The following is a 15,867-nucleotide window of genomic DNA, read 5'->3' as shown; positions in this document are numbered from 1 at the left end:
CACCCAGGGGAGGGATAAAAAAATGAGAGATTGAAGAATAGAGAGATGTGCGCTGAGAGAAAAAGTGAGGAAAAGGGCTTTTTCAGAGAAAAAAGAGCCTGATGGCCGAGTGATGTGAGTATCACAAATGAGAAAGGGTGGGAAACAATACCCGGAGAAACTGGCCTCTCGTTTTTGTAACACGTTCGAATGTCGTGTCTTTTGTTTGTCTCAATTCTTGTCTTGTGTCGTTTCAAGTGTCTGTGTTTGTCTTTAGGTTGTATACCTTTTGTTTTCTGTTGTTGAGTCGTTTTCTCTATGTTTAGTCGTAGGCTCAATACACGGTCAAAAACTCATTATTTATTTCAAAATAAGTTTGTTTTGTGCTCAGAGTGCTGTGCCATTCTTCACATTTGTGCAAAACAAAATTCGTTCTTTCATAAAACCACAGGGTTTAACCCAGGTCATGTGAGAACAGTGGAACCAGGACCCATCTAAAGCGATGTGTTATGGACTGTGAGTTCAAAATGAGCAATGTTCAGAATGGGCTATATGTTCAAAATAAACAGAATACTGTGTTACGGGCCGTGTATTCGAAATGAGCAGTCTATGTGTTGAACATATCGGGGACTTGTGATTAATTTCGCTTCCAGTGCCTTCCGGTGTTGATTTTGCAAAGTCACACCAGTGTTACTTCAATTTTGCTTGTCGAGTTGTTGCTCGTTTGCTTGTCGAGTTGTTGCTTATTTGCTTATTGAGTTGTCACTCATTTGCTTATCGAGTTGTTGCTCGTTTGCTTATCAAGTTGTTGCTCATTTACTTGCCGAATTGTTGCTCATTTGCTTATTGAGTTGTTACTCATTTTGTCGCTCATTTGTCTATCGAGTTGTTGCTCACTTGATTACCAAGTTGTCGCAATTTTATTTATCAAGTTGTTGCTCTTTGTTTATCGAGTTGTAAACTTGTCAAGGTTTTATGGTTGCTTATTGAGTTAAGTTGCTATGTTGGTCTACCTGACCTGGTAGTACATGCATGTTCAATTTCCATCCAATTACATTGTTATGCGATATGGTGTGATGCGATGCGATGCGATGTGATGTACAAATACAACACCTTTTCAGCAAAAAGCTTGTTTCATTCCATCATCTTTTCAAATACATAGTTTTGAAGAAAACAAAACTTGCCTGCAGCAGTACAATGTGCTCAAGCCACCAGCAAAAAGGGAAAAGCAACAAAAATGTCTAAACAAAGCCAGAAAAAGAAGAAAAGCAACAAAAGTCTAGATCAATGTCAAATGGTCTCAGGCATGCGAGTCTGTTCTTGTCCTCTTCCTGGACGAAGGTCCAGGAGCATCGTCGCCGACTCCACCATCTGAGCTCGAGCCCAAATCATCTCCAGTCTCATCCTCCGATGACTCTGCCTCTGTCTCTGTCTCTGTCTCGGACTCATCATCGTCCAGAATCGGTGCCCGTGAGCTGCTCCCAACATGAGTGCGCCCTGCCTTGGTGCGGGGGTGTACTGCGTTCCCTCGCCCTGCTCTCCCTTCTCCTCAGGCAGATACAGATGGTCCTGCTGGAGCACCCCCTACAGCCAACATCTGGAACGGGGCCTGAAAAGGACAAATGGCAAATGCATCAGTTGCAGATAAAACAGAATACAGTGTGTGAGTACAGTGTATAAATGCTGTGAACAGTATATCAGAACAGAATACGGTGTGTGAGTACAGTGTATGAGTGTTGTGAGCAGTATATTGGTACAGAATACAGTGTGTGAGTATAGTGTATGAAGGTCGTGATGAACGCTGTGAACAGTATGCGGGTTACAATGTATCAACGCCGTGAGGGCCATATATCAAGTGCTATGTTGATAATGCGATGCATCAGATTATATAGGGTTTGAGATTGTGGTTGAAAGAGCTTACCAGGATACTCTAAATAGCCAGCAGGTCGAGGCTTCGCTGTAGCATCCCCATCACGGAGGCAGTCAACTCCAAGGATTGGCGTGTATACTCGGCAGAAGCCTGTAAGGGTATTAGAGATATCAGTATTCTGTGGAACATCAAGAGAAATGAAATGACTTTACATGATGCAAAATGCAGTTATACATACCGGGGACAAGCCGTGGAATCTGACTAGCTCGTGATCAACCGGAGGGAGAGCAATGGGGATCTAATAAGTCTCCCCACCCTGCCCACGGCAGGTCATCATCGTAGGCAAAGTTGGCCACTCGCCTCTCTGCTCTCTCCGAGATCCGCTCCTACCGCGAGCCCGAGCCGCCCTCCATACTCCTACTCCGACCGCTGGTGCCGCAAGCCTCTCCTTCTCAGCTCGACGAGGACCGGTTAGAGGTGGCATCAGATAGGCCTGGATATACTCAGTGTAGTCACCCTCGCCTCTGAATCCCTTGGAGTCCCAGCCGATCGTGTAGTCTATCATCTCCTCCAGAGTGTACATCTCTGTCTGCCTCATGGTCGTAGGAGGCAGCTCCGGAACTGTTTGCTCTGGCACGCCTAAGGTCTGCCACAAGAAGTGCTCGCCCAGGTACCAGGCGCGGCAGACAGGGCCCTCTAGCAGAACTCTGAATCGGGCCATCTCTCGGGCACCAGCATACCGGTCCCGAACTGCGTCAGGCAATAGAGCCCAAGGCTGCCAGGTAATCTGCAAATATAATACAGTTTGTTACCTACTGATATTGAAAAAGCAATGTAAAGCGGAGCTTAAATGAACTGTAATGTTTGACATACCTCGGTTGCAGTGACGGTATCGAAATAGCGGCCAAAGAACATGATAGACTCCTGCAGCCTCCGCTCACATCTCACATCGAAGCGATAAGAGAACGGGACACCAAGGGGAGTCTCCTCGTCCGGCACTGGGGCAAGCCTCGGGAAATAGGCATACACCCACAACTGTACAATGTGACAACACAGATATGAGCATACTTATCAGATAAAGCAGTATACAGATAAAGCAGTATGCAGATAAAGTAGAAAGCGGTATGTGCAGTGTATTGTGCAGAGTGTACAGTGTGTGCAGTGTACAGATAATGTGAAATAGAACTGAGAAAATAGAAAAGGGAATATGTACCTCCCAAGTTTGCCAGTAGCCTCCGAGCAACTGTCCGCTGAGGTGGGAGGACGAATTCATGTAGCCATAGAGAGTGGCCAAGCCTGCGCCACCCCAGTCGTAGCGATAGATCTGTGTCAGATCCACCAGTGCGCTCAGCAAGTAGAGGGCCACGGTGTTCGCCCAGTCGGCGAAAAGTGTCGTCCCTAGCAGAAACATGATAAAGCCACAAGTGTACTGCTCCTCCTCCTCCTCCTTGGTAATAGGCGCCTGGATCCGAAAATGGTCCTCGAACCATGAGTATCGCACAAACCCTGCCTGAGCGAGAGGTGGCCAAGCGCCGAGTAGGTACATCTGAGCGGCGTCCCACTCGTTCATGTTTGTATCAAAAGGGATTGGATCCCCCCCCCACTCCGATGCTTGTGAGCATGGAGAAGTCGAAGGGAGTCATCGTCATCTCCCCGGTGGCGGAAAGGTGGAAAGAGTCGATGGTGTCCCACCACCTCTCCACCAGAGCAGCAAGGAGGGGCCTACTCGCAGTGAGGCGTGAGAGTCCCATGCAAAAAGTCCCAAAGCCAGCTCAGTCAACGATGCGACGAACCACGTCAGGTAGCTCCATGTACCAACCCCTGGTGGTAGTGTTCCCATACCCCCGGAAGGCATGGCAATCTCCCTGTGATCAAAATAAACAGTTGCGAAGCAGTGTTACAAATATAGTGTTGAATACACTCAAAATTGATGAGAATACAGCATGTGTACACGTGTTCAGATTCAAACAAATATCGGGTGCAGGTGTGCTCGCAGTGAATTACAGCATGTGATGTATCAATGTGCTTGAGTGGTTCACTTGGGAATACAGCGTATGTACACGTGTTCAGATTCAAATAGATATCGGGTGCGGGTGTGCTCGCAGTGAACTACAGCATGTGATGTATCAGTGTGCTTGAGTGGTTCAGTTGGGAATACAGAGTGTGTACACGTGTTCAGATTCAAACAGATATCGGGTGCAGGTGTGCTCGTAGTGAACTGCAGCATGTGATGTATCAGTGTGCTTGAGTGGTTCAGTTGAGAATACAGCGTGTGTACAAGTGTTCAGATTCAAACAGATATCGGGTGCGGGTGTGCTCGCAGTGAACTACAGCATGTGATGTATCAGTGTGCTTGAGTGGTTCAGTTGGGAATACAACGTGTGTACACGTGTTCAGATTCAAACAGATATCGGGTGCGAGTGTGCTCGCAGTAAACTACAGCATGTGATGTGTCAGTGTGTTTGAGTGGTTTAGTGGAAAATACACCGTGTGTACACATGTTCAGATTCAAACAGATATCGGGTGCAGGTGTGCTCGCAATCAAATATAGCATGTAATGTACTAGTGGGCATGAGTTAAGCAGTTAAAGAACAGCATCAACTATTGCAGTTATGTATTCTACTTTACGGAAAATGAAACGAAGAAGGGTGTACCTCGGAGGCGCCGAAGGACAGATATGACTCTAGCTCGCGCAATAGAAGTTCTGGTGCCACACCCCTCGTAAAGCTGCTGAAGTGACGGACGCTGTCAGGAGGAAGCACGTGTATCGCCGGCCTGTTGGCCGCTGGATCGAACGGCCGGATATGAAAAGGCAGGAGCTCAGCCTTAGGGTCCACGTCCAACTCCGGGGGAGCCCCACCGCCTGGAATGTCGTCTGCTATCTCAAGAATAGTGTGAAAATGGCCGAAAGTGTGAAAATCGGGCAAGAATATGGAAAGTCAACCCAAAAGTCAACCCCAGGAGGGTGGAAAATGGGAGAAAATGTCGAAGTGCGGAAAAGGGCACGAAGATCGAGAAAAACTTGGGAGAAACAAACCCTAGGTGATGGAAATCAAGAAAACTACACCGAAACAAAGATTTGTTCGGTTCAAAATGTGCGAAATCGGAAGGATTTCGTGAATCAAACAACGAAATGGGCCCGAAAATCAAGGAAAGACGGGGATCGAGAGGAGGAAAATCACCGAGAGAGAGAGGGGAAGTTTTCAAGCTAGGGCAAAGTGAAAATATGAGGTTTAGAACCTCATATTTAAAGACCCGCGGCCAATTGACAAAACTACCCTGACACAGGCATTTTTGGCCGATCGGCCAAATTGTTAGCCAGTCGGCCAAAAAGTTGGCCGATGGCCTTATTTTGTGGCTGGTGGACTCTCCTGATGGTCGGTGAGTCTCCCACACCCTTGGTTGGGTCATTCATGTGGTTTGGAACCTCCATTTATCAAGGTAGTACAAGGAAATGCACTTTTGAACCTTGATCGGCCTTCGTGTTGACCTCGAGCCATGTTTCCTGTATACGATGCTCAATATGTGCAAGGTGTACCCTTTTCATATCCTTAGGTATCTTGTAAGGTTCAATAACCACTTTAAATGCATTGCATTACATGTGTTGCCTCGTTTATGATAAGCATGCATAGGTTGCATTGTTATGCACGTCTACGCGCGTTGTAACACACACAATTTGCATAGTTATGCACTGTTCATTTGCATTGTCACGCATTTCAAAAAAAAAAAGACGTGCATTGTCACGCATTTGAGTTCATTTGCATTGTCATGCATTTCAAAAAAAAAAAAACAAACGTGCGTTGTCACGCATTTAAGGTCATTTGCATTGCCATGCATTTCAAGAGACGTGCGTTGTCACGCATTTTGAACTCATTTGCATTGTCGTGCATCCCAATAGTATGCATTGTCATGCATTTCAATAAGTCATGCATTGTCATACACTTCAATTACACGCATTGTCATGCATATATCATCTACATTTCAGTTCATGCATTGTCATGCGTGTCTCATTTCGCATTGTCATACATCTCCATATTGCATATTGTCATGCATTTCAGTACATGCATTATCATGCATTCCCTTATCACACATTGTTATGCATTACATGCATTGTCATACACTTCAATTACACGCATTGTCATGCATTTCAATAAGTCATGCATTGTCATGCATTTCAATTACACGCATTGTCATGCATTTCAATTATATGCATTGTCATACATTTTAATCCATGCATTGTCATGCATGTCTCATTTCGCATTCTCATGCATCTCAAATTACACGCATTGTTATGCATTACACGCATTATCGTACATTTCAATTACATGCATTGTCGCGCATTTCAGTTCATGCATTGTCATGCGTGTCTCATTTTGCATTGTCATGCATTTCCTTACTTTGCATTGTCATGCATTTCAGTACATGCATTGTCATGCATTTCTCTCATCGTGCATTGTTATGCACACCGCATTTGCATTGTCATGCATTTCCTTATCATGCATTGTCATGCATCTCCTTACTTTGCATTGTTATGCATTTCAATACATGCATTGTCATGCATTCCCTTATCACGCCTTGTCACGCATTTCCTTATCATGCATTGTCATGCATTTCGGTACATGCATTGTCATGCATTTTCCTACCTCGCATTGTTATACACATTTCATTTGCATTATTCCTACTATACACATTGTATGCGTTTCCGCGCATGCTTTACTTATATGTGTATATTTTGCTTGCTTTACACATTGCATGCACTTCCGCGTGTGCTTTACTTATATGTGTTTATGCATCCCCCCCAGGTGGTTACACATTGTATGCGTTTTCGCGTGTACTTTACTTATATGTGTTCATACCTTGCTTGCTTTGCACATTGCATGCGTTTCCACGTGTGCTTTACTTATATGTGTTTATGCATCCCCCCCCAGGTGGTTACACATTGTATGCGTTTTCTCGTGTACTTTACTTATATGTGTTCATACCTTGCTTGCTTTACACATTGCATGCGTTTCTGTAGACACTCCATTTCTTACCGTCCTTAAGACTTGGACGTCATCGTTTGAACACTCGATGATTAGCCATGTTTGTGTTCGTCCTGAGTTCTCGGAGGTCTCGGCCACGCGCCTCGCCTCAAGACCTCTCAGCTTGTCTGTTTTGTGTTTGGTTTTGCACCAAACACTTGTTGTTTTGCTTCTGAGGGCAGGGAATGGCTTGTTGGCCATCCCCACACCTCACCGTCCATGTTTTGTTTCCACCAGCCATTGGTAATGGCCGGCCGACACTATTTATGGTCGGCCGACCATTGTTTTGGTTAATTTGTCATTTTTGGCTGGCTGATCACTGTTCATCTGCTTTTGGCAGATATTTTATGCCAGCTGTGATAGCTAGCATCCACAATGCACCCCCTCCATACACGTGTATGGAGGGATTTCCCTCTTGCTTAGCTTGTTTTGTAAGCTTTGCAAGAGTGAATCTCTATAAAGGGAGGGCTTCTCCTCCCTCCTCAAGGGCTCCAAAAAGTTCCAGAGAGGGTCTAAGATTAGGGTTTAGGATTTGTATCTCTCTATCTCTATATCTCCCACTATTTCACTCTTGTGTGTGTATAAGGTGTATTTGTTCTTAGTTTTGCACTAGGACACCTAGTATCACACCTTACCTTGGTTGCTGAGGTGCCAAAGGGTTGTTCTTGAAGTTTTTGAGTGGATTTAAGCTTGGAAAGGCTGCTGGAGCCTTGTTCTTGAAGGTGGTCTACAAGGGTGAGATTCTTGCTCTTTATTCCCCATTTTTTCATAAGCCTTTTGCCTATCTTGCATCTGTTTTTGAGCTTAGTCTATAACTGATAAAAGTTCTGATTTTACTTGCTTAAAATAGTTTTTGAAGGTTGCTTTGGTGTTTGGGGTTGTTTACCCCCTCTTAGACCTTGTTTGGCCTCCTTTTTGTGCTATTTTTGGTGAGCTCCGGGACCACCTTGTATTGACCTCCTCACCACTGAAATTCAGAGGGATTTCAATGGTGAGGATGGTGTTTTGAGGTCCTAAGAAGGAGAGGGCCATCCCCTCTCCGTGTTGTCTTCAAAACTTGTCATTTTAGCCTCATGTGCGAGCACCTTTCTTAAGTTCATGTTGGCCATGTCTTAGTTGGTATTTGTGCTTATTTTGTCATGATATAGCACTGTTTCAAGTTGGTTTAGACACACCATGCATGCTTTGCATACTTGTCTTGTAATGCCACGAAATTGCCTTAACATGCTTTGTGCTTTGAGCCTTATTTTTAGCATGATTTTGGCTTAACTTTGTGAAGCTTTTATGCATGTTTTAGTGTGCTTGAGGTCTGACTTTGGTTATTTGGGTCGTCCATGACTTGCTTTGTATAGCTACCATGCAATCTCTCTTATAGGCCTTGAGTGTTGGCCTCTCTAGCATGCTCTCCTTGCATCATTTCAGTGGTTTGGCACCACTTATCATGTAATTTTAGTCCATATGGTATGCTTGTATGCTTGCATTTGATACTCCTTTGATGCTTTAAAAGGTTGATGTCTTATGCTCCATGTTTGGACCATTATGTATGCTTCCATGTGTAGGCCATTTAGATGCCATCTAAGTGTGTTTTGGGCCTTGTCTCGACCTACATTGGGACTGTTTTGAGTCCCCTCGACCCTTTGGGACTCGCCTTGCATAGCCATGGTTTGATCCCTTAGATTAGCCTTAGGCCTTGGGCTTGGTTGCATGCTACGCTTGCCTTGTTTAATTGGTTTGGCACCTTTTCTAACATGATTTCAGAGCTTGCTATGCTTGCCATATGTCCATGTTCATCCCTTTTAAGTGTGCTTAAAAGTTCCTTCTTTATGCTTAAGTGTTGGACGATGTGTGCATGCATGTTTGTATGTGACTTTGTCCCTTGTCTCTTAGCATCTTGGCCACTGATTTGGGCCTATTTTAGAGCTGCCCAAATCGGTTTAAGACCATCCTTCACATATTGTCGCATGCTCGCCTTGTGTGTTGTTATGTACTTGGCCTATCGCATGTTGTTTTATGCTTGAATCGCATTGCATTTGGCATGCATTTTCTTTGCTAAAGTTGCTTTACATGTTCCCATGCTAAGTCTCATTCACATGTTGTTGCATGTTGGTTATTAGCACTATTGTTACATGTCTCGCATGCTTGTTTGCTTAGGTTGTGTGCCTAGTACACATTGCTTGTTTGCATGCTCAAATCGCATACTTAGCTCGCATGCTCAGGTTGCATTTTGCATGCATGCCTTGCCTCTTGAATCACCATGACAGAGGTTGGGTCCCTTGTTTGTTTTGTGTGCATTTCATTTGACATTGAAATGGCACACTTGGCCTCTTTGGCCATCACGCATTGAAATGCGCGATTGGTGGCCCGAGGGTCGAGGGCCACACTCCCTTGAGTTCATAGCATGATAGGGAGGTTGGTTGTGCAAACATTTGCTTTAAAATGCATTGTCATGCCTAGTTTGCCCTCTGCTGCTGTCAAAACAGGATTCTGCAAGAAGATATGGTCAACCGACCATATTGAGTGCCAGCTGACTAAACATATTTGGCTGAGAGCCATACCAATGGTCAATGACCAGTTTCCCCTGGCCGGTGGTGTTTCCTCTTGGTCGGTGACCTTCCACAATGATCAAGAAGTGATTCTGGAGCATCATTGAGACTTGCACAATTTTCAGAGGAGCAGAGCAGGGTAAACAGAGGCAGCTTGTGCATGGTGGTGGATTTCCGAGTGAAGCCGAGCAAGCATGCATTGGACCCTCTTCCTGAGGCTGTTTTACCGCTTTATTAGCTTAGTTAATTTGCTTAACTAGTTAAATGGTTTGTAACTATTTAATTAGCTTGTTAGTTAGTTAAATTTGTATTATTCTTTTGGTCCCTCCAAGAGAGGGCAAATTGTGTAAAAAACATGCGTGTGTGTGATGCATGTCCTCCAACCCCCACTTCTTTCTCCCTTTTACTTACCTGCTTTGATGGTTAGTATTAGGGCATATTTCAATTAGCATCCTTATGTTATGCATGCGTGCATCCATTCATTCGTATTGCATGCACCGAGCTCGGCGCATCATACTAATTGCATAGTATTTCAAATCTAACTTGAATACATGTTATCTGTTGCATTTCACATGCCATCCATTGATTAGCCGAGCCTATTCTAGCTACATTTTGCCTGCGATGCATTAGCCTTCTTAACATGGACTTTGATCATGCATTTGATTACTAACATGTTCCTTGTTTTGGCTTGGAATACTAGGTGAGTGTTTATGCTTTAGCATCTCGCATGAGTGTGAATGTTAACATAAAAGCATGCTTTCCATGAGGCTAATTGCTTAGGTGATATAACTGCCTGAATGCCTGTGGGTGAAGGTTGGATTGTTTGAATTGGAATAATTCATCGAAATCAGTATTTTAGCCTACTTGCGAGTAGCAAACCTCAAATCATTTCCAAACAATGGAGATGCGATGCTTTGTTCCAAATTAGGCAATCTAGTCTATACTTTTGTGTTGTGTGCATCACATAGTAATTCTAGGCTAATAATCGGAATAAGAACACATAATGTTTTCAAAATTTGATATCATGGTTAGTAGAGGCCGATCTTTGATCGGGCGAGCGGGTCGTACCCAAGTTCCTGAGCCAAGGCAACTTTGGTGATGACGGACACATGGCCTTAGGCAAACGAGTCAGGGTTTCCTAAATTCCCCCATAAAAAAATATTTAGGTGGCGACCCTGTATCTGGCAAAGCAGTCCATGTTTGGCACTTCTTTCTAAAAATCAATTTTCCAAAATGATTTGCCGGATTTGGACTCTTTGGTGATTTATCAGTCTTGCATTGCACTTTGCAAGATCAGATTAAGAACCGTGACAATTTGAGTCCTGAACTATAGTGAGCCCAAATGAACAAAACGGGATTTCCCTCCTGGGACGTTCGGGACGTCTACAGTTTCCGCGTGTGCTTTACTTATATGTGTTTATGCATCCCCCCCAGGTGGTTACACATTGTATGCGTTTTCGCGTGTACTTTACTTATATGTGTTCATACCTTGCTTGCTTTACACATTGCATGCATTTCCGCGTGTGCTTTACTTATATATGTTTATGCATCCCCCCCAGGTGGTTACACATTGTATGCGTTTTCGCGTGTACTTTCTTATATGTGTTCATACCTTGCTTGATTTACACATTGCATGCGTTTCTGCGTGTGCTTTACTTATATGTGTTCATGCATATTTTCAGGAGGTTACGCGTTGCTTGCGTTAGTGCGCATGCTTTACTTACATGTGTTCATTCCTGCCATACACATTGCTCACGTTGTCGCGTGTGCTTTACTTACATGTGTTCAAGTTCCTTTATTTTCACACATTGTACATGTTGACACATGTGCTTTACTTGCATGTGTACATTTTATTCCTTACTTTACACATTGCATGCGTTGTCGCGCATGCTTTACTTACATGTGTTCATACTTATCTTCACAATTGCCTCACACATTGTACATGTTGTCGCATGTGCTTTACTTACATGTATATACTTTTCCTCAACTTCACACATTGTACACGTTGTCACGTGTACTTTACTTATATGTGTTTGTGCCTTCGTAGCAGTGTTATTCTTGTTTCAAATCGCATTGTTATGCACACACCCGGGTTGCGTTGTTATGCACCCCTTCCACCAGCATTGTCATGCACCCTCTCACTCGCGTTGTCACGCACTTTTCACTTGCGTTGCTATACATTTATCTAATGATATTGTACCTGTTAAGTTCTCTTTCTTTTTCAGGCACAATATTGTATGTACGGTTCATTTGAGGCTGGCACGACCAAACGAACCGGATAGGAACGATATTGTATGTACGGTTCATTTGAAGCTGGCACAACCAGACGAACCACACAGGTATTGTATTCTCCGCGTCAAACGTAGCGAGAATTACATAATTCTCTTGCATCCTTTCTGCATTGTAATGTAATTTGGTTTTTGGTTTGCTTAAAACTGTTGCATTTATTGTATGTATTTGCTTCGTTACAGCTCTCTTTGCATGATCATAAGTTATGTTCGGCACCATGCATTGTTCTCGCATTTTGCTCCTACCTTCGGGCACATACCTTGCTATCTTGCATGCTTGTCTAAGTCTTCAGCCTTGTCAAAAATGGGTCGTCTCTAGGCTTTGACATTCACTCCCGTCATTGTTATGACTTTCGAGTTCTGTCAAAGAGGGGCAACTGTAGACACTCCATTTTTGACCGTCCTCAAGACTTGGACGTCACCGTTTGAACACTAGGTGATCATCCATGTTCGTGTTCGTCTTGAGTTCTCGGAGGTTTCGGTCGCGCGCCTTGCCTCAAGACCTCTCGACATGTTTGCTTTGTGCTTGGTTGTATACCAAACACTTGTGTTTTTGCTTCTGAGGGCAGGGAATGACTTGTTGGCCATCCCCACACCTCACCGGCCTTGGCTTGAGGCCACCGGCCCTATTTTCTTGCTACCGGCCAAATATTTTGGTCGGTCGACAGTGTTTTTGGTCGGCCAGCCATTTTTGTTGGTCAATTGGCCTTATTTTCAAGCCGACCCCTGTTCATCTGCTTTATGCAGATATTTAGTGCCAGCTGTCACAGCTGGCATGCACAATTCGCCCCCTCCATACACGTGTATGGAGGGATTTGTCTCTTGCTTAGCTTGTTTTGGAAGCTTTGCAAGATAGGAATTCTATAAAGAGGGAGCTTCTCCTCCCTCCTAAAGGGTTCCAGAGGTTCAGAGAATTAGGGTTAGAGATTTTGTATCTATATATCTCTATAGTTCTCTCTCTTTGCATTTGTGTGTGTGTAATAGTGTCCTAAAGGTGTTTTTGTTCTTAGTTTTGCACTAAGACACCTAGTGTTACACTATACCTTGGAGCTGAGGTCCCTTAAGGCTAATCTTGGGGTTCTTGGGTTGATTTAAACTCAGAAAAAGTGCTGGAGTGGTGTTCTTGAAGAAAGTCTACAAGGGTGAGAAACTTACCCTTTTATTCCCCATTTTTGCACAAGCTTTTAACCTACATTGCATCTATTTTTAAGCTTAGTGTATAACTGAGAAAAGTTTTGTTTTTACTTGCTTTTGAACTTTGTTTAAGGTCACTTTGAGGTTTGGGGTTGTCTCCCCCCTCCAAGGCCTTGTTAGGCCTTGTTTTAGGCTATACCTTTTGGCCATTGTTTTGGTCTTTGCATGACCTCTCAACCACTAAAATCCAGAGGATTTTCAGTGGTGGAGAGGTGGTTTTGAGGTCCTAAATGGGAGAGGGTTGTCCCCTCTCCATGTTGTCTTCAATGCTTGCATAAGTGGCTTGTGTTGTAGCTTGTATGCCTAGCTTGCTTTAGCTTCATTTCAGTAGGTATTAGGCTTTGTTTTGCCATGTTATACCTCTATTTCAAGCTGGTTTAGACATGCCATGTATGCTTCATACACTTGTCTTGTAATCCCATGTTTTAGCCTTAACATCATGTTATAACATGTGTTTTTAGCATGATTTTGGTTCAATCTCATGAAGCTTCTAGCTTTGTTTTAACATGCTAAAGCTCTGATTTTGGTTGTTTTGGTCGTCCATGACTTGCTTTGTATAGCTACCATGTAATCTTGCTTGTTAGCTTCGAGTGTTGAATCCTCTAACATGCTCCATTTGGATCATTTCAGTGGTTTGGCACCACTTATAATGCTATTTCAGTCCATATGTTATGCTTGTATGCTTGCATTTATAACTCCTTTAATGCTTTAAAGAGTTAGGGTTGTATGCCTCATGGATGTGTCATTGTGTATGCCATTGTGTCTAGGCATTTGGGATGCCATCTAAGTGGGTTTTTTTTTTTTTGGGCTCATTTTAGCATGTCATATCTCTGATTTTGGTCGCCTAAATCATGCCATGTTTGGTTGTCTTAGGTGTAGTGCAACACCTCTTTTGTGGCATTGTATGCCTCATGCCTTGCCCCTTTTGTTTTAGCTTGTTTTAGCTTTGGCCATTGCATGTTTTAGGCTTACTTTGGCATGATTTGGAACTGTTTTGGTCCACTTTGGTCATTTGCTTCATGTGTCGCATGATCATAGTTTGAGCCTTTGTGCTAGTTTCAAGCTTTTTGTGCATGACTTGTTTGCATTATTAGGTTGATTTGGCATCATCCTTTGCATGTTTTCAGAGCATTAAAATGCTTGCCATATGTCCATGTCTGTCCCTTTTAAGTGTCCTTAACCCTTTTACGCTTAAGTGTTGGACCTTTATACATGCATGTTTGTATGTGACTTTGTCCCTTATCCCTTAGCATATTGGCTGCTGATTTGGGCCTATTTGAGAGCTGCCCATATTGGTTTAAGACCATCCTTTGCATGTTGTTACATGCTTGCCTTGCATGTTGTCGCAGACTTGGCCCCTTTGCATGTTGTTGCATGCTATGTATGTTTGTACGTCTAGATGATAGGACTATTAACATGTTGTTGCATGTTTAAGTGATATTGCATTTGGCATGCATCTTTGATTAAGTTACTTAACATGTTGTTACATGTCTTACATGTTTGCATGTTTAAATTGCATCTTGCATGCTTGTTTGCTTGCATACTTGTTACATACTTGCATGTTTGCATGCTTGTTCACATGCTCATATTCCATGCTTAGCTTGCATGTCTAGGTTGCATAGCATTGTGCATGTTTGCATTCCTTGCCTCTTGATCAATTAGGATAGAGGTTAGGATCATTGTGTGTTTGTGGGCATTTCATTTGATATCAAATTACACACTTGGCACCTTGGGCCATCATGCATCGAAATACGTGATTGATGGCCCGAGTGTCGAGAACCATGCTCATCTAAGTCTCAAACATGCTGAGGAGGGTGGTGGTGCATAAATTGCTTTGAAAATACATTGCCATGTCTTGTCTGTCCTCTGTTGCAGCAAACCAGTATTCTACAGGAATAAATGGCCGGTCGGCAACTTTCAGTGCCGGCCGACTATCAATACCCAGCCGGTGGTATAATTTTTGGTCGATGACCATAATTCCATGGCCGGTGGTTCTCCCTCTTGGTCGATGGCCTCCCACAACTCTCAGGGAGTATTTCACAAGCAATTTGGAAACTTGTGCAGTCTTCAGAAGAGGAAAACAGTGCAAATAGAGGCAACATGAGCATGGCGGTGGATTTCAGAGCGGAGCCAAGCGTGCCTGCATTCGTCCCTCTTCCCGAGGCTGTTTTGCTGCTTTCAGTAATTTAATTAATTTGTTTAATTAATTAAGGGCCTGTAATATTTAATTAGCTTGTTAGTTAATTAATTTGTATTATTCTTTCGAACCCTCCGAGAGAGGGCAATTTTTGTAATAAGCGTGCGTGTGTGTGATGCATGTCTTCCAACCACCATTTCTTTCTCCCTTTTACTTTACTGCTTATGATGGTTAGTTCTAGGACATGTTTCAATTAGCATCCTTATGCTATGCATGTTTGCATCATTCATCTGTATTGCATGCACCGGGCTCGGCGCATCATACTAACTACATAATATTTCAAATTCCAAGTTGAATACATGTATCGAGTTGTTGCATTTCACATGCCATCCTTAGATTAGCCGAGCCTATTCTAGTTGCATTTTGTATGTGATGCATTAACCATCCATGGACTTGGATCATACATTTGATTACTAACATGTTCCTTGTTTTGGCTTGGAGTACTAGGTAAGCGTTTATGCTTTAGCATACTGCATGCGTGTAAGTGTTGCCATGATAGCATGTTTACCATGAGGCTATGTGCTTATGTGATATACTGCCTGGATGCCCGTGGGTGAAGGTTGGGTTACTTGAATTGAGATAATTCATTGAAATCCGTATTTTAGCTTACTTGCGAGTAGCAAACTTCAAACTATTTCTAAACAAACAGATATACGATGCTTTGTTCCAAATTAGGCGACCTAGTCTATACTTGTTTTACTGTGCGCATCACATAGTAATTCTAGCTAATTAACCGGAATAAGAACGCATAATGTTTTTGAAACTAGATATCATG

Source organism: Camellia sinensis, chromosome 1 (genome assembly GCF_055761805.1).
Source record: "Camellia sinensis isolate YWXY chromosome 1, ASM5576180v1, whole genome shotgun sequence".
NCBI classification, from domain to species: Eukaryota; Viridiplantae; Streptophyta; class Magnoliopsida; order Ericales; family Theaceae; genus Camellia; species Camellia sinensis.
This window is presented reverse-complemented; position numbering follows the sequence as displayed.